The sequence below is a fragment of the Rousettus aegyptiacus genome, unplaced genomic scaffold (genome assembly GCF_014176215.1).
Source record: "Rousettus aegyptiacus isolate mRouAeg1 unplaced genomic scaffold, mRouAeg1.p scaffold_m13_p_17, whole genome shotgun sequence".
Taxonomy (NCBI): domain Eukaryota; kingdom Metazoa; phylum Chordata; class Mammalia; order Chiroptera; family Pteropodidae; genus Rousettus; species Rousettus aegyptiacus.
In genome coordinates this window covers 36,789,847-36,811,479 of record NW_023416292.1, presented here as the reverse complement: position 1 = coordinate 36,811,479, position 21,633 = coordinate 36,789,847, and the positions used below count along the sequence as shown (strand labels likewise).

At 40.8% G+C, this 21,633-nt stretch overlaps 1 protein-coding gene across 3 annotated transcripts in view; it reads left to right on the top strand.

Annotated features, from left to right (window-relative positions):
• The first annotated feature begins 15,364 nt into the window (after nt 1-15,364).
• Nucleotides 15,365-21,633, top strand: part of NTNG1 (netrin G1) — a 278,672-nt gene continuing 272,403 nt past the window's right edge. For 2 of the 3 annotated variants that reach the window (XM_016159798.2, XM_016159797.2), the window contains exon 1: nt 15,367-16,857. The gene's annotated coding sequence lies outside the window, so the exon portion shown is untranslated. Of the gene's footprint in view, nt 16,858-21,633 lie in introns of all 3 variants that reach the window. The other variant, XM_016159796.2, reaches the window with a different exon arrangement.

Here is a 21,633-nt window from a genome sequence, read left to right as displayed (position 1 = left end):
TGGCGGTTTTGACAGGAGATGTCAAAACAGATGAAATTGGGTCTCAAAGCCCCTACCTGAACAAACAAGATGTGAATGGCAGCCGCCCCCTTCGTGACAGGGAGCTACCCTTGTAAAGAGTCCTCCATCCTCACTTATCTGCTGAGAAGGAAACAGAATCCCAAATACGTTAACTCACTACTTTGCCGTATTCTTGTTAAAGAGTTAGCCTAAATGCAGCAGCTCTTATGCAGCCGAGAACTGAGCCCTATTAAGATTTGGGGGTGCTGTGGGACGTGGACCTGATTCAGGCCATGCTTTAAGGCCCAAGTGTACCTTTCTTGACTTGACTTGAAAAATATAAGCAAAGCAAATGAAACTGGGAGCCCAGCACCACTGTGAGATCTCACGGAGATCACTGACGTCACCTGTTTTGCTCTCCACATCAGCCCCGAGACTGCAGGGCCTTCCACGCGGGAGGCGGGGACGGCAGGTTAGGAGAAGAGCAGTTGGTGCCTTTTCTGTCCTTTGCTTTTTGTTCACACACTCTTTAAATGAGACTTCCTTTTTTAAGCACCAGGTGTGAAAGAGTGCTTATTTAGGTCAAAACTTGGGGGTGCACTAGGGAGGATTGAAGTAGGCTGCCGGTAAATCGAGTTACCCCAGAAGCCATTCTGCAGTAGTTACATGCCCTGAACAGGTTCGAGGAGATGATTAACTGCAACATTTGGAAGGGGTCTAAGGAGCCCCGCAATTACATTTCCAGAGGAGCGTTGAGTCATTTGTCCTTGCCCCGAGTTCACGATGCACATGACACCCGTGGAAAAGTCATGTGCAAGAAAATTGTGCGTTGTGCCATGGAGGTTCCGGTGGCGATAAAACCTGGAATGCAGAATCAAAACGGTGAATTTTCCACCTGCAAAAAAAAAAAAAAAAAGTCCATAAAGTGAGTCAGCTAGAATATATCATACAGAGCACTGTTAAGAAACTGCCGCGAAGGGGCCAGGCTGCATTTTCACAGAGCATCTTCCTCCGAAGCTGTACCCTCTGCACCTTTGTCACTTTACCCCAGTGCCCGTTCCACCATGGACCTGCCTCTCCAGCTCATCGAATAATTGAGAAAATATGCTCTGCCTCTCTTTTAAGTACCTTTAATTCCCAGCAGCTTGCAATATTACCATACTATGAGCTAAAGCAAAATGTAAATTCTCGTGTGTTGCACAAAAGCCTAGGCTGAATGATAATATAAGGAAAGACAAGAGTAGCCTCCTCCTATTATTCCAATAAATACACAAAGAGCGATGAATAGAAATAATAAATCCCAACCAAATGCAACATTTCGTGTTGACTCAAAAGGAGGCTTCCCGATTATGTTGAAGGCAGATGTATCCATTAAATATAAAACTGAATTTGCCACTCGAAAGGTATTCTGGTCGAGAGCTTCAGCGGAGCCCTGCAAAATCTCCCCAGAAATGGCTGTGCTATTCCAGAGAAAAAGAAATAAAGCATTATGATGCTAAAGAAGGTAAGGAGTTTTTTTTTTTTAATTATTATTTTGGTCAATTGATGTGAGATCCACATCTTCAAACAAAATGTGTGTGGTGACAAATGAAGGAAGCTAAGTGTTAGATATTGCTGTGTTGACTTCCTAGCCAACCCAGGAAGACTAAAGTGGAGTTAAGCTGATAATAGAGTTAAGCTTTTCAACATTATCTTTTGTGCTCCTGGCCCCTTCAGCTGTAGCATGCCTATAACAGCATCTTTTGTGGGGCTCAATGGGACTTGTTGAATTCTCTTCTTCTTTCAGCATGACATGGATTCTGAACTGTTTCATTTGTGTTCTGTCATATAATCAGAATTTTAAGAAAATAAAATGAGTACTTAGATTTTAAGTAGCGGTCTCCCGAAAAGTGATAAGTACCTAATTACTCCTTAGGTACCCCCAATTATATGCACCTACTCTTGCCATGTCTTCTGTATTTACAGGTGTCTACTGTACTGAGTCAGACGTGGCATGTTCATTAACGGGAGACTTCTCAAGTCTTTAAAAGCTTAGTAAATTTCTATTTCTGCACTTAGAGTGAAGAGGGTGGAATTGCAGTATAGGATTTGAGAGTATAAGGACCTTAGAGGGCTTTCATCCCATAACATTTTGCAGAAGAAAGAAAGGCTCAGTTAGGTCACAGAGGCAGGAAAAGAGGCGAGGCGTTGAGGCCGGATGGTAGTGGCTTCAGTTCATGACTCCATGATTTACAAGCAGGTCACTTAGAGCAGGGAGCCTTGGTTTTTTCACCTGGAAAGGTGTAAGAATATCTACTCCATAGACCTCTTGTAAGGACAAAATTAAATAATGACACCGAGTATCCAAGGCACGACAAGCTGCATGATAAGCTCTCAATATATAGTCTTTGCCCCTCTTCCCGGCCCTAGTCACTGGCAGAATAGAAATGCTAACACAGGCCTCTGGACTCTCACTTCCACGATGTCCCATCCTCGCACAGCTGGGCCGAGCTGTGGTTGACTTCCTCAAAGACACCCTCGTCACAGAAGTCCAAGGAGCCAAGGAAATGTGTCTCAAATCCTCCGGGAGGTAACAAGGCGGGGAAGCAGAGGGGAGAGGAGCAGGCACTTCTGTAGCACAGAGTCGCTCCCTCTTCATTCCTCATGGGGTTTATACTGATTCAGCTCCAACCACCTTCAAAAGGAGGTGAGTGCTCCAACTACTGACAGGTCTACTGTGCAGGGCCAACCATGTGCCCAGCACCAGCCATAGCTAAATATCCTGGATAAGTCCCAAGAAACAGGGGTGGAAATGTTCATGCTCATATACGGTCATCATGTCAGACACCAGTAGGAGAAAGGGGTTAACACTCATGGACACCTACCAGGAGTGAAACGCTGTTTTCAGCCCGGCTGTGAAGTAGGTGTTATTACCCTCATTTACACACTTGGGCTCAGAGAAGTCAAGGAAGTAGCTGAGTGGAAATAGGACAGTGAGTGTCAACACCAGGATTCACAGCGAGGCATGCCTGACTTCCAAGCTCAGGCTGGTTTTACCACACTCACAGCCTCCCAGAATGGCTCACGTTAACACGTACTGGCCGAGCCTGCTCGAATGAAGCTTCATGTGTGAGACATTGGGATGTTAGGAATCCGATCATAAGTCAGTGGGAATAGAAGCTGTCTCTAACGATGTGCTGTTCGGACCGTATTCCAGAACCCATCACGCAGGCACAGTACTAGCCAGAAGATATTTTTAACTAGGGAAGGACAAAATAGCAAGTCAGTGGGTAAGAGCATGGTGGGGAGCAGTTAGTAATTATGTTTTATAGGAGAGCATGTTTTCCAATCAGTATTTTAAAATCCACCGGTCAGAGAGTCCAGAATATGTTCACTGTGAAAAGATACAACTTTATTTTCTGCTTCTTTATATATAAAGTTACTAAATAAGTAACTTTAAAAAGTGAGAAACTCAGGACAGAAAAAAGAACAAGAAAAAGAAAAAGAACAAATTAAAGTACCACATCGATTAGAAGATCGAAACGATAGACTCAATCTAAAAATTTTAAACAAATTGCTATTTCTTTTAAAATAATTTTACTACAATAATTGAAATGTGATTAGTGTAGTTCAGGTGAGCAATGATTGTTATGCTCGGCTGTGAACTATGCAGGTTCTATGCTGATGTCGTGGAAGCTGTGTTTGTTGAGGTACAGTTTGGCCAGCGTAACAAGATCCAGAATCATCTCCTATAGCCACCTGAGCATAGTAGTCCAGGGTTCAGATGTACGGTGGTCTGTAATCTCAGTAGGTTAGGACTATTCTCTTTTGCTCCGCAGCCCTCAGCACCTGGCTTCCATGTTGGTTCATGATGGTTATTCCAGGTCTGACCTTCACACCTGCCTTACAAAAGGGAGGAGAAAAGGGGGAGTGGGATGATGCCTTCTCTTTAAGGGTATCTTCTGGGAGTTTTAGATGCTATCGGAGTGAGGCTGGACATGTCCTCAGCTACAATTCTATTATAAGGACAAAGAAGAAGATCAGGTAATGTGGCAACTCCTATATAGGCTCAATCTGCTTTCTGTGGTACAGATCCTAATGGGGCAATTTAAAAATTACTGTCAGAAGCTATTTCAAGTTGTATAAATTTCACGAATTTTATGGGACATATTCATTTACTACGGAGCAGGACATACTCCATCCAGATGTGAACATGAAAATGTGCTAAGGCAAGGCAGACCTCGAGCAAATAGATGACTCTTTTGGGTCCTTGTAAATGAGCTGTGACATGAGCCTCTTGCTTTGTGTCTCTGGTACCTGTTACAGTCAGTAAGTTGTAAGACCAGCAAAGACCTCCCGATCAATAAAACCGTCAGTTATTTCTGTAAATTATTACATGATGTCTTTTAAGAAGAAAAATATTCATCACAATTATCTACTTTGATATGATAATTTGTAAGTAACTGCAATAATTATTTTGCATTAGTAAATATTGATGGTTTACATAGTGTCTTATCACACTTTATCAATGCTCCATTATAAATGTAAATATTACACTTACATATGTTTCAAGTGTCTTCAAACAATCCAAAGTGACAAATCTTATATAATGTGTTCTTTAATTGCATTTCCTGATATATTTATGTTAAAGAACATTGTTTTTAGCATAGACCATTTAACTTAATCCTTTAATGAACCGAAGGAATTGTGTATTATCCCCATTTTATCCATTAGAAAAACAGAGGATCAAAGAAGATGAAGTCACATAGGTCTTATGTAGAAAAGTCAGATCACATCAAAGTAGCCTGTCTCCAAAGACTATGCTGTCCCTTAAAAAAAAAAAAAAAAAAAACAATCTAGACACATTAATGGCTGTCCCGGAATATGTTAAGCCATTAAAAATCTTGTAACCAGTGGTAGAAAATGAAAATGAGATGCAGCTCTAAGCCTGGCTGTTGCCTCCTCCTTTCCCTCTCCTGACTCATTTCATCACTCAGGATAAAAATCTCCTCCCCTCCCCATCTTCCGTCATAGTGTGATGACAAATTAATTTAATCAGAGAGCTCTGGAAAAGTATAAAATTTGTTGCAGGGGATTTCCCATTTTCTTGTATACATTATTAATCTATGAAAAAAAATAGGAGTTCAAGTCGTGAACTAAACTGGTATCTGAAAAAGAATGTATTGAATTTAGAACCGTATCCGCGGATGTTCTACGGAATGTGATTACCCTTTTATTTTCAATTTCAGATCAATAAGGTCTTTGGGTGTTTATGCTATTCAATAATTATATTTTTGGACAGCAGACTAGACGATGAGAAAATGTTTCATGTAAGTGTGCCCAGGATAGCTACAGAAAAACCTTTGATTTCTGCTTCTAAATTCTGTAAAAACCGAATGATTCTGAAATGACAAGTGTTCAAGTTAATTATAAATTTTGCTTTTGTATTAAGATTATATTTTTTTAAAGCTTGCCTATCAGAACTATTAGGGTAATATAATCAATTTTCAGCAAATACCCTTACTGAAAGGTATTTCAAAAGGCATAACAAAGCCAATCATTTTTATTTATGGCTTGAAATTATTAGGCCGTGTAGTTTCATGTTGGAAAACACTTGGCGGTTGCAGCTCTTTACTGGTTTGCGCTGGTGCCGCCAGTCACAAGTCATGGTTAGTTGTCACAGGTATGAAGATCTCCCCGTGATGCATTATTTCATATAACACATGTTTGTAAAGACCAGCCACGGGGCCGGTTTTCCCCCCAAGGCCTCACAGAAGCTGCGCGCTACTTATTATGTGTTTCCCTGTGTCCAACTGAAATCAGGTTCATCAGAATTTCCCAATTGTTCCTTCAATACTACCTTACCTATCCAAGTGGTCGTTGCTGTCCTTATGTCACACACAAAAAAACTCATTACTGTCAGTGAGTAGAGATTTTCACTGATTTTCACATAAATCTAAAATAAGGCATACAATTAAGAGATGAGCGTGGGCAAACATAAATCGTGATAAGTCCGTAACAGGTGCCACATCACATGCAGGCTATAATACCATTGGAAACTTTTTTGCTATCTTAAAACAACCTTTAAGAGCATTATCAGTGTGTGTGTGGTGGTAGGGGGGGCGGTCTTAAAACGTGAAATTTATCATAACGCTGCCTTGCAGTAGCTCTACAGCTACTGATATTATTTTTTGATTATTCTGAAGTGTTAACATGTTGTTTCTTTCTGGCCAATGCAAGAATGATACTCAGTATTTCACACGACCCCATGTTTGACAAGCTTGATAAAACTGGACTAGTGGACAGTTAAACCTTCCGGTTTGACCTTATTTGTGATGTCGTGGCTGCTAGGCTCTGTGACTCTCAGGCTCAGAGGCTTGCCAGCACCAGACAAAATATTCCAATCTTTTATTCCTTAGCATTCTTATAAAGATTGCAACAAAACTGGAAATCCCATTCAAGTTTCCCTGGTTCAGTGTCTTACTGTGGAACAAGGGACAGAGATGCGTAAACATGTGGTTATGTGACATCCTAAGTGAGAAAATGAGATTCTTTTTTGCTAAAACAAATATTTTATGTGTATCCCATGCCTTTCCCAGAGGTACTCAACATAATCAATGGAAGTCTTAAATTAAACTGCCTTTCCTCTGAAACATTTTTTTCCTGTGTATTCATATCTTTGGCAAGGATGCTGTAAAAAGTGTTATTTCATCACATCGTATTTTTTTTCAAGGACCCCCCAGGAAAAATGCATGCCTGGTCTTATTTCAAAGAACAGTTAAACTTTTTTTTATATACCTAGCTTTTTAAAATCTCATAGACATTATCAATTAAATTATAAGATTTTCCTCTTTTTTTTCTTGTCCACTAGTAAGCTGAGAGAAAAACTTGTGATACATAATATTATTCTTATTGTATTTAGTTTCTGCTCCTTTTTAAAGGGGGTCATATTTTATGTACTCTTGTAAGTAGCCTGAAATATTTTCTGAGACATGGGAATAGCACAAATTTAAAAAATGAGCAATGGAGTTTTTAAAAAAATTTCTCAGAAAATGACAAAAATGAAATCTCTATACAAAAATCAATAATATTAATACAAAATAATAATAATGCTAGCCATGTCAAGTGTGACAACAACTGTTTTCTATGCTTAAAGAACTATAATATTTTTCCCCTAAAGGCTCAAAATTGCTTTATAGAGGGCTACGTGATACATAAATAGTACAAGCCTCAAAAAGTTGCATAAACATGAATTAATGTGATTTGCTATTTCTGTCAGACTTTAAAACCATATTCTAAATCTCTAGCCATGCTGGCCTCTTCTAACGTGCCAAGGGGACTAAAGGCCTTTGCATTAGTTATTTGTTCTTTCTGGAACATTCTTCCCACAAATATCTTTCCTCCTTAACTCTGCTCGATGTCATTCTCTCTGTGGGGTCTATACTGACCACTCTGTTCTACACTGCCACTAGCTGTCAATATTCTGTTTTTATTTTTCCTCGTTTCCATATATTTTCCTCTTTCAAACATAGCAGATAATTAGGTTTGTTGTTTAGATCCTTTGTTCTCCAACTAAAATGTAAGGTTCATGAGTTCTATCTTTTCACTTTCAATACTAAATCTCAAGCTCCCAGAATAATGTTCACATTATGCATCCAATAACTATTTGGTTAAATGAAGAAAAGGTATGTACATTTTGAACATTTGAAGAAAAATGAAAATGTAAGAACTTTATAGAACTTTTTGTTCTCATCTAATTTAAAATAATTATTTAGTTTACAATAATTTTTTTATACATAAATTCCATCAAAGATCTCGCCATTGTCTCCTGTATCCAATTTTTTTTTCTTTTTTAGTTCAACACCTCTTATTTTAGTATAAGTTATCATCTACCTGGTTTCATACAATAGCCTCCTGATCAGGACTCCCCTACTCAGAACTCTGATTTTTTCCATATCATCTCCTGGGTAAATTTCAAACTCTTCACTAGGGAATTCAAGGAGCATTGACGTTTGGGTTCATCTAATTTTCCAAACATATGCCCACAATTCCCTAACATGATCCCTTAATTCCAACCGCTCTGCCTGCCTACCATCTCCTGAAACTGATGTGTGACCTCTGGCTCGGCTCCCTGCATTTGAACTTGCTAGGTCTCCTCCATCGTTTACTTATCCAAACCCCAAAATATCTTCCTTCCTCCTTCTACCTCTGTCAGAGAAACACCTCCTGATCTTTGAAGATCAAACACATTACTTTTAGTCAGTTTTTAAAATTTGTATTTCAGTTTTTAACTTTACACTATATGGTATTGTCGTAAAATACTCAAGTAAAATTTAAGTGACTTAAGCATAGTTACAGCTTCTACTCCTTCTATACTTTTTTCTCAGAATATTTGAAAGTGTTAGAAGCATAATAGATGGTAAAAAAAAACTTGTTTATTAAATAAATGAATACATAAATGTAAGAATTTACACTGACATATTAATAATGGAAGGTTCAATATCATAACATGGGGAGTAGATAATAGTTAATATTTACAAAATGTTTTTTAACCAAATATGTTTATTCTTCACAGCAATCCTATAAGATACTCAGCAATATTTCCATTATTTCCATTTTACAGGTGAGGAAAAAGCAGCTCAGAAATCTTAAGCCAATCACGTAAGGCCATGCGACTGTTATGCAATGTATTCCGGACTTGAGTTCTGGTCTTTGAGGTTTTGCCAACACATCATATTACACCTCATAGTGACTATTAACTTAAATATACAGAAAACATATGCATGCATATAATATATATACATGCTTAGGTATAGTTTGATAAGTTTTTAATCTGAAATGCTTTGGAAGTTCTGACTTTTATAAAAGCCTGATTTTAATAATTGACGAGTGCATTTTGCATAGGTATGTTAGCTCGTGCCAGTAAAGAAAGCTCAGAAATCACTGACTGATTTTGAAGAAACTCAACTGGAATAAAATGTTCGAAAGCTTTTAACATCTCATGGCCGCACTGTAGGTTTCAGAGAACTGGTGTTTATAAGTTGAGTAATCTACTTCTAGGAGAGATTTACGGCAGTTTACAGCTAATACGTACGTTCCAGAAATTGAGCCTTAGTGAGCATGGTTGCAAATGAACTGTATTATGTAACAAATGCTTGATTTCTTTCTTTCTTAAAAATATGACTTCAAAGTCCTTGGCTTTCATTCTATCTAATCTTTCAGGGAATCAAACATATATCCCACTTAATTCCATTATATAGAAATTTATATATGACTTTTAGAAATCAGAGATCCTATTCTATCACTCAATAATTTGAAGGATACATTTATTTTTGTCTCAACTTTGATTGAAATTAATCCCAACCTCAAAGCAAGACTCAAAATGCAAAAGCTGGAAGAAGCCTAGCAATCCTCGAAATGTAATATGCTTAAGTAAGAATTACCAGTGGAGATGCCGATTCAGGAACCTGCCTTTTTAGCAAGCCCCCAAGGCCACTCCGAGGTAGAAAGTCCAAGAATCCCAATTTGAGAACTACTTCCTCAGATTCACTAGCTCAACTTCCACATTTTACAGATTAGGTAGATTAAAACCCAGAGAACTGACATAACTTATACAAACTCACACAGCAAGGCCTTGGTCTCTTGGCTCCTAGTTCAGTGCTACTTAAATGCTGGTATTCATTGGACTTTCTTAAATAATTCATTTGAGGGATTTAAACAATTAATAGTGTCAGAATTTTTGTTGCTGAAATCTGGGGTTCTGCTTCTCCATGCTTAAATGAGCTATGAACATTCAGCTCCTTGTCTATCCATCAGTTCTTAATATGAGGATAATAGCAACATCTTGTAATGTACACAGCATGATGGTGTATGGTATCTGACAGTCTGGCTCTCTTCCTTTATTGCAAACTCAGCCTTTGGACTAGTGGAGGTAAATGTAGTTTCAGAGAAGTAGCTGAGAAGAGAGGTAGTTTCCTAAGTATCATATTACATAGATATCAAGAAAACTAAGGTTTATAAATGCAGAAGATGCTTGGGACTATGTGGGGAGAGCAGATAAAAAATAAAAGCAGATTATTCATTTTTCGCCTCATCACCAATACATCTCCTGAATTTTTGGTCATAAATAGCTAAAGAACTCGATTAACTAACGGTCTCATCTTCCCCAAAAAAGAAAAATATCCGAATACCACTTTGACTTAGAGAAGTACCGATTGCTGTAAACATCACTTTGCTGCTGTTTCTTCCTCTTATGCAGCCCGATTTCTAAATTTCTTAAATTTTAGAATCTATTTCTATCTTGTTTTATTTTCTTCTGCCTTCTTTTTGACAAATAGTTATTCTCCAACAGGAGTTTGAAACTCACTGATTTAAGAATAGCAAAAACGCAAACTGTGGCGGAATGGCTGGGGACTAGTTCTTTCATCTGAGGCTTAATTGGTGTCTATAATTAGTAATTACTCAACTCTCCATTATTTATGCGTGGCTTAGTCCCGCTTAAATATTTGAACCTTGGGTTTCTTGGTCACCAGTCTGCTGGGCAGCCATGTTCTCCTGCTGTCAGTGCTTTCTTGGGGAAATCCAACGAATTTTAATAGCATTCTAGGGACAAAACCTCATTAAGAAGGTATATCTCCCGACAAATGAAGGCATAGCGTGATTTCCAAAAGCAGATACAGAAGTTTTAAAAATTATTTGCTACTTTAGATTATTCTCTTAACACAGATTATGTAGAACCGGATGGTCGGTATTTAATCCTATTTGGCTGAAACATAAAGTTGCCATTTTTGTAGGTCGATAATGATAAATTATTGGGATGTTCACATGTTTAACCCTAAATAACATAGGGTTAAATTTTTAAAATTTTTAAAATTTTTATCTCCTGTTCCTCTCAATTCCTGTTACAGATTTTCTTAAAATTTTTATCTCCTGTTCCTCTCAATTCCTGTTACAGATTTTCAGTGTTAAAAGCTTGCAAGTGTTCACCACAAAGGCCACCTGCATGGGGCTGAGAGCAGCAGTCACGCCAGAAAACTCGGAAGTGCCGAAATGAGGCCTATTGTGTAGGCTTCGTGACTCCTTTCTGCCTGCTTCCTGGCTGGAAGGCCTTCTGTCTCTTTGTCTGCTGGATGAACACTTACTCACCTTGGGGGGTGTTAATCCCATATCACTTTATCTACCCAGCCTTTTCCAGCATCCCCAAGGAGTTTTGTATGCAGTTTCCTTTGGGGCTCATCTGCTCCCTGTGGGTTTCAATCTCATTTCCTGCAGCAGTGTTACATTGTTTGTAAGTTTGTCTTCTCTAACGGATTGTAAGGTATGGGAAGGACAGCCCGATTCATGTTGTCATTTCTAATGCAGTCCCTCACACATAGGAGGTGTTAAATTCATATTTGATAAAGGGGAAAAGAAAGAAGAAAGAACACAAAATAATTTTTATGATATCATAGAAATCTTACAATTGTGTTATTTTCTATGGAATGTCAAAGTTTGGAGACCTGACCTGCAAGCTCCTTCCTGGCTTACTGAAGCAAGAAGAGAATTCGTCATGCCTCTGGTTTCATTCTCCACCATTACAAATTGAGGAAGGATTTAAGAGAATTAGTCCTTTTCTCTAGGAGAGGGATTCTTCTCCATAAAGGAGGTGGCAGCCCACTGAGAAGTAAAGGGCACTTGGCAAAAATCCACTTACTCAATAGAAGCCAACACCAGCTTCTGTCCACTGCCTCCATTACACATAAAGCTAGAGAATCGGAGCCATAGCGCTGATAAAAACGGCAGTCAAGGTAACCATCTCAGGATGGTAAATATCACACTAAACCTGGAAGCAGGAAGTCAAGAAAAGTGGGGAGAAACATCTAGGTGGAATATAAGTCCCACCAATGGCACCGCGTGATCTTAAATTTCTCTTCTGTGTCTGCAATTTTTCCATTCTTGGAATATCTTTCATTATGGATATTACCATTGCAGTGGTTCATTGAAGGTTAGCCCAGCCATAATTGCATTCCACCTCACATTTATAGGACAGGACAGGAACCTCTTGCATAGGCTGCTAAGCCACAGATGCTGCATTCTGTGATAGTTTGGGGCAGTGGCTCTGCAGCCCTGCACCTTCATCTGAGTTTTGTACCTCATCTCCAGACTTGACCTTTAAAAATGCATGTTATAGCTAGTCCAACACTCTTTTCCCAACGTATGTACACCCTGACTTTAGAACTTTGTGTTGCCTCCAGCACCTAGCACAATCCTGGCAAGTAGTATTGGTTCCATCACTATTTTTTGAAGAACTACTGAGATGGAATTGATGGAGAGAGCTCTAAATTAGACAAGGGGTGTTAATCTTCCTTCGTATATTTCCCTTCTCAGTTTGAAAAGGCTGCTGATTTTGTTGTTGGAGAGGAATTACATTTCAGGAAATCTACACAGCTGTTGATTTTTGAGACTGAACTTTTCCAGCCAATATACTAGATTAATTGTGAATTTTTTTCCAAGAAATAATTTAATGATCTTAGTCACAATAACACAACAAAATATAAGTTCAAAGAAGCATACCAAGTTTGTTCAGACCATAGCATTAGCCAAATATGTAGGTGGGATGCCTCTCTATGTAGCCTTGAAAAAAAGATCAACTGTTAAACAAATATTGTGTTCTGAGTCTCAAAAACAAACAAACAAACAAACAAACAGAATAGGTAAAAGAAAAAAAGATCAGGGTGTCATAATTATTACAGATTTCACTGGTTAGATAAAAATGTGTAATGTCATATACTCTGAAACATAATAATTAAAAAGTGATTTCTCATGGGTGAAATAGGCTAAACAAAATAAGAAAACTATTCTCTCTTAAACACTTTTAGGGTTGTAAAGCTGGAATAGTAAAGAGAGGAAATATTTGACTAAAAAGATTAACTTGTAGGATTGCATGCTTTCCCCTAAAATATCCCTAAACCCATATTTTGTGATTTTTTCATATTATTTTAACCAAGCAGTGAATTTTATTATTTTCAAACTATTTTACACAGTGCCACATATTAATGCACATGGGTGGTAAAGGTCATGTTCCTACATCAGTCATTAACTACCAATGGCTTATACCATCTGCTCTTCATGTTCTAGAATCAATAACACAGTAAATGTGGGCATTTTCTTATACTAAACAAATACGTCCTTTGGTCTGCTATCAGTTCTCAGAAGAACTAAATTAGATTGTTGATATACGCGTGTGTGATACTTGGATAGTTTGTGTTTGTAAATTTAAAGTTTCAGGGTAAGTGTACCTGATATACTTATTAGCAGTAGGAAAATGCCAATATAGGCTAGTGATGGAGCCTAGACCAGAGGTTTAAATGTCAAAGTATTTAAGCATTAAAAAATCCTGCGAGGCAAGTCTTCAAAACCTGTCAAAACTACACCTCTAATGGCTCTGTAATAAAACATGTCCCTCAACACAAAGTGGAGGCAAGAAAGAGCTAAAGGTTTTACGGCTGCTAGGAAGGATGTTTCTACTGGGACACAAACAGCAGTTATAAAGAACATCTATCACATAGTCTACAATTGGCCAAATAAAACTTGTCCCTGATTTGGCTATTTCAGACATCAGAGTCTTAATTTAACACAGTGGGGATTAGTTCTTGCTACCAAGGAGGCTATAACCAAATTCTGGGTATGGACAAAAATTCTTTACACTTGCAATGATCATTTATCTCATACTTCTTTTATGTTAAGTACTTTACAGTATTTATAAGAAGACATATCTTTTTGGACCAGATACATTTATATATGCTACCACGACCAGTTACAAGCACTCAAATCTCTGAAAAGAAGGTTTTTAAGCAGCTAATAACCTAGAAAAGTGAGCAACAGAAACCTAACAGGATTACAAATATATGAAATCTAAATTGAAGAAGAATGAGGAATGCATGGAAACCAGCCAGAGATCTGAAGCCAGAGAACTAAAAGATCAAACAGTTCTCTAAAAAGAGAGAGAAAGAAAAAAAAAAATAGAGTGGAAAAGTTCAGTAAAAAAAGAGAAGCCATTCTTTCCAAAGAAAGTCAAATATATACAGGTTAAGAAAGCAAAGGATGATAGGAAAGGCATGCCCTAAATTATTTTCCCCGAAGCTCAGAAAATATCTAAATTTCTGATTGGTGTGTATTATATAAACAAGAATGCAAAGATATATTCTGAAAAGCTCGTTTACTATATAAATGTTAGTTCACAGGTTATCAGTTGAAGGGAGTCTATCAGACCCACCCACAGCGCTTTTGGGAGAAAACGCCGTCCTACTCATCTGCACCTATGGAAGGGTCAAGATCTGGAGGGGAGGAACATTTAATGTTGGAAAGGCTCTTCCGGGGATTCTGATTTCCTACCCTGAGTTTAGCTCCACATATTTAGTTGGTGATTTACTGAGTCTGTGAAAAGATCAGAGCAGATGTTTGAGAATAAAATTTACTCCTGGAGTGGGAGAAGCTACTTAACTGGAGATGGTCCCCATTCACATATCAGACTCATTTGGGACTGATATCAGCCTCATCATCATGGAATGAGGGAGGGTACAGTGTAGGAAGAAGGGGAAGGGCTGTAGTTCCAAGATTTTGGCAGGTGAAAGGGAACCTTTCTCCAGGTTAGGTGCCAATGTCACAAAGATCTTGGTATATCCCAGAAGGGAGCTTTCTAATCTTTGCATAGATTTCTTTACCTTTTACTGGAGAAGGATGTAAAAAGATCAGATAAAGCTTAGAATGAAAACTTAGAAGGGGTCTGCTTAGCTTAAGGGCAGGAGGGAGAGGTCAGGCTGAGAGCCGGCTGTGTTTGTGTTCAGGTCAGGGGCCAGGAAAAGGGAGACAGCCACTGTGGTGTTTCTCGAGTCTTCTTGGCTCCCCAAGAAGGGACTAGCACCTAGGGGCCTGTGAAGGAGGGTTAGATGGTGAGTGGCATCTCCATATTTTAACTCTAGCAGAGCATAGGTGGAGAGTGGGCGAAGAGCCAAATGGTTGTTACCCGCCCCCTCCGCTCTTAGCTCTGAGTCTTCCTTACAGGGCACGTGTCAGTGAGCAGGTGTCCACAGCTGCCCATTTCTTACCCTGAGCTATGCCTTGACTGAGCTTGAGTCGGCTTCTCTCATCCCCACTGGGCCTGAATTGCGAGCTTGTCCCCCTGTCTAAGGAAGTACTAAAATGCAGACCATGCTTATTCCGAAGACCCATGGGCCACACATGTGTCAAACCACACATATCATGCTTTGATTTTCTCCCTCATCTGCCCAACTTTCCCTAGTGCTCACTCCCCTTACCGTATAAAAGCTGCTTTTTACTTGCTTCCTAGCTTACAGATGTCTGACATCAGTGTTCTCCCTATTGCAATTGTCTTTCTTTCTAATTAAAATCTCTTCCTATCTAAGCCTTGTTGATTTTTTTTTTTTTCCTTTTTTGAAGTTAGTGTGTAGCTAAGAGTGATCCCAGGTAAGTCTGAGCCCCGCCGATGGGGAATGGAGTCTTGGGGGTCATTTGTCTGTCTCTTGGGAAAGGTAAAGGGGCCTGAAATGCACAGCTCTCGAACTCCAACTTTTCCAGAGGGGAATGAATTTCTAAATGAGGAGGTTCTAGGCTTGCGCTGTAGGGGCCGCTGGCTGGGCAAGGGAATTGGTTTGAAAAACACGTTTGTCATCCCTGCGAGGGGTGTGTTTCGGCACGGTTTGGGGGAGGAGGACGAGGAGGGATGGGGCCGGCGGGGGGCATAGGTGGAAGGTACTCGAAGAGTCCCCGGAAACCGCGCTTCTGTGGGTGAGCAGGGCCGGGGACATGAAGGGTGGTCTCACAGCCCCAGCGCCCTGAGGTCGGTGGAGCGGCGGCGGCGGCGGCGGCGGTGGCTTGAGTAGCAGCAGCAGCAGCAGCGAGCGGGACGGAGTTAGGACCGCTCGGAGCGCTCAGGTCTCGAGGTAGTATAAGGTTTGCAATCCTTCCACTCGCTGCCAGTTGCAGAAGATCTGCTTTTAAGTGAAACGTACACGCTACCCCTCCGAGGGCTGCGGCTTCCCGGGGCTGGCTGCTTTTTCTCTCGCTTCTCCGGCCCTCGCGCTCACTCTTTCATTTGCACGCGCCCCTAAGTTTGCCCAGAGCTCGCTGCCGGCTCGGAGCAGGGTCCGGCCGGGCGCCGCGGGCGGGGGCGGGGAGCCAGAGCACCGCAATCCAGAAGCATCGCGGGCCATGTATATTTCATCAAATGGACTTTGGGTGCGTCGCGTCTCGCAGCCATCAACGCTATGTGCAGTGACATTTCTGACTTGAGTGGAGGAATGCGCGAAGGAAGCCCGGAGAAACTGGTACTGGAGGATCTTCTTGGCGCCAATGCTAATTGTCCTGATTTATGTCCCTTCTGACTAAGCTCAACGTCTTCATCTGAAATAAAATGAAAGCTGTGCCAAGCGGGGTAGAACCGCCAGGTCGCTGGTTCTGATCCCCGGGAATTCAGGAAATCGTCCTGCAGCTTAACAAATAAAAAAAGAGAGAGAGAGAGAGAGAAATAGACATAGGAAAAAAAAAAAATCCCTCCCTAAAAGTTTAAGGCGAGAAGTGGCAGAGGCAGTGGCGCGAGGAGGCGCAGAGGAGAGCCGGCAAGCCGGGACTGGGCAGCCAAGACCTCCCGAAGGCTGCGATTCCATTATTAATATCTCTAGATTTTTGGAGGGAGAGGCACCTTTCTCATCCTCGCTTCCTCTCCGCCCACCCCGTTCCCTCCCCCTCCTCTACCTGTCAAAGTCACTGATCTTTTGCATTTCGGAAGAGGACGTCAACGGGAAGGAATTCCCCCTCTCGGCGAGGGCTCCGAGAGGGGGCGACGCGCAGGAGGCTCCCCCCAAGGGGCCGGAGGCGAAGGTAATTAAGCCGCGGGGAGTGGCGGGCGGACGCGGGGCTCTGAGAGCGCGGAGTCCTCTCCCGCCGCGGGCAGGTCGCGATCGGGACCCCGGGGCTGCGGCGGCCGCGTCCACACCCCGCCCCTCCCGCGCAGCCTGCGCCCCCACGAGGCTCGGCGGGAGTCGCGGTCGCCGCCCGCGGCGCGCAAGGCAGGGCAGGGCCGCCGCCCCGCGCCGTCGGCTCCGCTCCCGCGGGCGCCAGGGCCCACCGGCCGCACGGTAAGTGCCGCCGGCGTCCCCCTCCCTCAGCCTGTCCCCCGGGCGGCCCCCCCGCTGCGGCCCCCCGGTGCCAGCCACAGGCGGGAGGGAGGGCTCGGGGTGGGCGAGGAAGTTTGCGAGCGCGGGGAGGAGGCAGCGCGCCGAGCCCCTGCGCGCACACACCCCGCGCACTCTCACCCCCGCACTGCCGGCTCCCCGGGCGTGCGCCCCGCGCAGGTGGCGCGGCTGTGAGTGGTTTCCACAGCCTGGGTTGTGACTCCACGGACAGACAGACAGACAGACGGACCGGCGCCCAGCGCGCTCTCCCTCACACACACCTGCCCGCGCATCACGCACCAGAGGATCCTTTCTCCCCTTCCCCCCTTTCGCCGATCGTCTTTGCTTTGGGGAAAAAAACTTGCCCTCTTGCGGACCCTGTGGAGCTGGTGGTCCCGCTGAGAGCTTTTGAAGTTCCTTTCATTTAATCTCTTTTACTGGTGCAAGATTAAAGCCGTACTATCCCGTGTTGAGCGGCTGGGGCGAAAGGAAAATTGAGGGAAAGGCTTGGTGTAGGAATGCTGTTTGAAATATTGTCTCGGATTCTTTACTGGCATTGCATTAATCGGTTGATGGATTCGCTAGAGACATTGAACTGCTCTCCCGTATGGATCTGTGGACATCTATATATAATACAAATAATACCGAATATTATTGGGCCCAAAATAACCAATTAAGTGATTCATACACAGGAAAACTTAGATTAAAAAAACGGCGCCCTCTGCTGTTTATTTTAGTAACCTCACCCGGGACCCCCCCCCCCCCCCCCCGGTCCACCGCCCCCCCCCCCCCCCCATTTTTTTTTTTTTCTTTTTTGTTTTTCCCCCTCCCCTCTTTTTCCAGAAATCCACTGGGGAGGTTGTCATTTTACAGGGCAAGGGAGGAAAATTCCTAGCGGGGGGTTTAAAGCAACTTTATTTGGAAAAGTCGTAGTTTGCATTCCTATGATCGCACCAGGTATAGATTGCCAGAGAGTAAAGGCTTTAGCTCCCGATCCTCTTCCCCATTCTTCTCTTTACCCAGGGAAAGGTAAATAGAGCCACTCTTGAGCGTTAGTTTGTCAATCTTTGGAATGGAAAATTCTGAGTAGGATCAAAATTCCGCTAAACATATGGTGTATCTGGCAGTAGCTTCGCTCTAGAAATAAGGCTCTATTTTATGACGGAAAATGCTAAGTTTTCTTATCTTACAGAAATGAAAAACAACAAAAAAAAAGTAACCAGAACGATACTCCAACAAAATCATTTATTCAAATATACTTAATGGTTAAGCTTGTTAAGAAGAAGTTTTCCAGAGATTATCTTTTTTGGAGAAGGGGCAGGGTTTTTCGAGTTGTCTACCCTGGGGGAGCATCCCTAACCTGTGGGGAATTAGCAACCCCAGGTTTCAAGTATTTTGAGCTGTGTCGCTTTGAATGCCTAATGCGCCCTACTGCCTTTTCTTTGGCAAGGGAAAAGCAGCTCCATAACTGTCCAAAATTCTTTTGGAAGATAAGCAACTTTCCATTTTTCATTAAGGCAAAATTTGAATCTTTGCGTGGGATCAGCACGCAAAGAAAAAAATGCATCAAGTGTTTCCCATGTAGTGTTGCTCCAGCCTCCGTATGTGAGGGGTGTATTTCCTTTTCTTTTCTGGATGTCATGAAATGAGATCTAGTTCACCACTCAAGACCAACATGACAGCATTCAGAATTCCATACATTCGTCTATTTACTTGGCAATACTTCCTGTCATGAAATTTTAGAGGGATAATCTTAAAATTTTGTAAGAAAACACTTTATTTGCCCAGAAGGCTGTTTTTCCTATTGAGTTTTTGTTTTGTCAGCTTTCACTGGGCACGTGCATTAAAATGATGCAAGTTAGCTTTTTTTTTTTTTTTAGGAGAAAACGCGTTTTACAATTTCCCTTTGTATATTTGCAACAGGAGCAAATACTTGTCTATACTTCCATATTATTCTGGAAAAAAAATCAAGTAATATGCTTTAAAAATTAAACATTTACACGTTTAGCTGATATGTTTCCTAAGTGTTGTAAAGATTTTGAGAGTTTTAGAGTTAAAAAAGCACCAAGTTGGTTGAAAAGAAATAAAATTTCATACAACTGAGAAAATCATTTCTCTGTTCACAGAAAAACATTTGTGTGTGTAAATTGTATTATGGTTCAGTAAGAGATTTAGCATACTTTAAAAAATAATTTTATCTTCAAAATTTCAAGTGGGTGTAGGTTTTCTTAAATGTGTATTTGAAACCATGGACCTCTGAACATCCCTATAGAAGGAAAGAAACACCAGATTTCTTCTAGGCTTAACTGATTCTGAAATAATTTTATGTATTATCCCATCTTTAAACACCCTGCAGAATATATACTATCCAATTTCTCTAATCATTCTTCTCTCGATGAAAACAGATCTTTCAACACTAAGGTGTGCTATTTGGTTTTATTAACCTCATGATAGGCAGCTGCTCATAATACCCAATTGAGTATGAGTAAAAAATACCAGTCGTGTTCAGTACATGTCAAATTCCTTACATTTTGAGAGACAGTTAACAAAAGGATAGAAGCAAATGTTTACCATTAAGGTGACTAGAAAATGCTATCTTCACAGCTAATAAATAAATGCAAAGAGCATTCAGTATATGATAACTATCTCATCTAGTCAATCTCATCATGACAGTGCCGGAAGCTGCTAATTTTGATAGGTTATGGAATTTGTATATATCTTTATGTCTTTATATTTTTCACTCAATGGAATGTGATTATGGTCCTTTTGTTCCTTCCCATTCAGAAACATGCTTATTATAAAATTCTTAATGTGTATGAGGAATGAGTCAATAGCTGTCTATTTCAGGTGCCCCTGAAGAGCTGAGTATTTATGGGATAAATAGCTACCACCACCACCCCCACCTCCCAGTGAGATTATATAATAAAATGAATACCGAAAGCCAGCTAGAGTTAGTGGATTTACTGTCAATATTTTCCTCTCAGTTGATGTAATTGGCAATTGTTTTTAGAATATAATTGTCTATAATTTTGATCATTATTACTTTCATGTAATATTTTGGGAGACTTTTTTTTTTTTTCTGATGAAAGAAAGGGCCTGTGAAATACCTTTTACAAAGGTAACCCAAGGTGGAAGGGAATTAGCTACAGAATCCTGGAAAAAAAGATGTGTTCCATGTATGCAAAGCTATTTCATAGCCCATTTTTAGTCTAAATCAATTTTAGATTTTTACACTGGCTCTGCACATTTATACACTACTCAGAAGTCTATGGAGTACTCATAGCATATCAGTGGGTATTTCTATCCAAGAGGACGTCTCAGTACTTTAGTGCACAGGTAGAGGCGATGACATCACTGAGTTAAGGGTGAGTTCCCAAGGTTTGCAAAGATAAAGAACAGAACTGGGACTGCCCAGAGCTCTTCTGGAGTTTAGGTTATGGGGACACCTGAGACAAATTCAAAGTCCACATTACTAGGCAATTAGTTCCATTATGGGCCAGAGGAGATGAGTTTAGTATATTAAATCCCCAAATATGTCATTGACTGTCCCTCTCATAATCAGTTTGCCTAGCTATTTGCTGTGATGACCTCACTTTTAAGGAGCTATGGATGACTTTAACCTGGTTGAAAGCATAGCCAGATGGGAACTGGTGCAATTAGGTAATAGAGGTTAAGGGGTAAACAACATTCTGTTTACATTGTTTTATTTTCTTTGAAAACTCTGTAATTATACTTTAATAGAAAATTCCTGATTTTAACAGAGACTTGTCCATTGTGTGTCATAGAAGTTGATATATTTAATTTCTTATTAATTTTCTATTAAGAGGATTTTCTTCGAAGCCAACATGGTATTGAAAAGTAGGGAAATTCTGATGTCGAAGATACATAGTAGGGAATGCACGCTACACACATCAAAATGAGAGCGAAATCAAATAATTATGTGAAAGACCAGCTCAGTGGCCCTCTGCTCCTACTCTGTAATATGCTGTGGTCAATATCTTTTCTGTGTCAATGGGAGCTCATTAAATGTAAATTCTGCAGGCTAACTGAGTCATGCCATATTAGTGCTTGCCAAAGCTTGACATTTTTAATACATTAATAATATGTCTGTAATGTAATGGAAAACTATTAATCACAATTGGTTATGTGCCAGAAATGTAAGCTATAATTGGCTGCTTCTTGTCAAGAATGACTGTCGCACAGCCCTGCAACTGCCTAATATTCAAATATCCTGCACTCCTCTGCATTTTTCCTTGTCAGTTCTCTAAATTCGATCAATGGCGTAGTCCATAATTCTATGTAATGACCATTGTTGTAATTCTGGTATCCTTTAATGAGAATTCGTTACAGTGGGATCACTGTATGTGTGACAGGTTCACATGCGTTTCCTTAGTGTCCAGATTTTTCACACACATACATGTGGTCACCCTTTATTTTGTGGTTGCAAGAAGGCCAAATTTGAGTCCAGGCAACAACCAAGAAT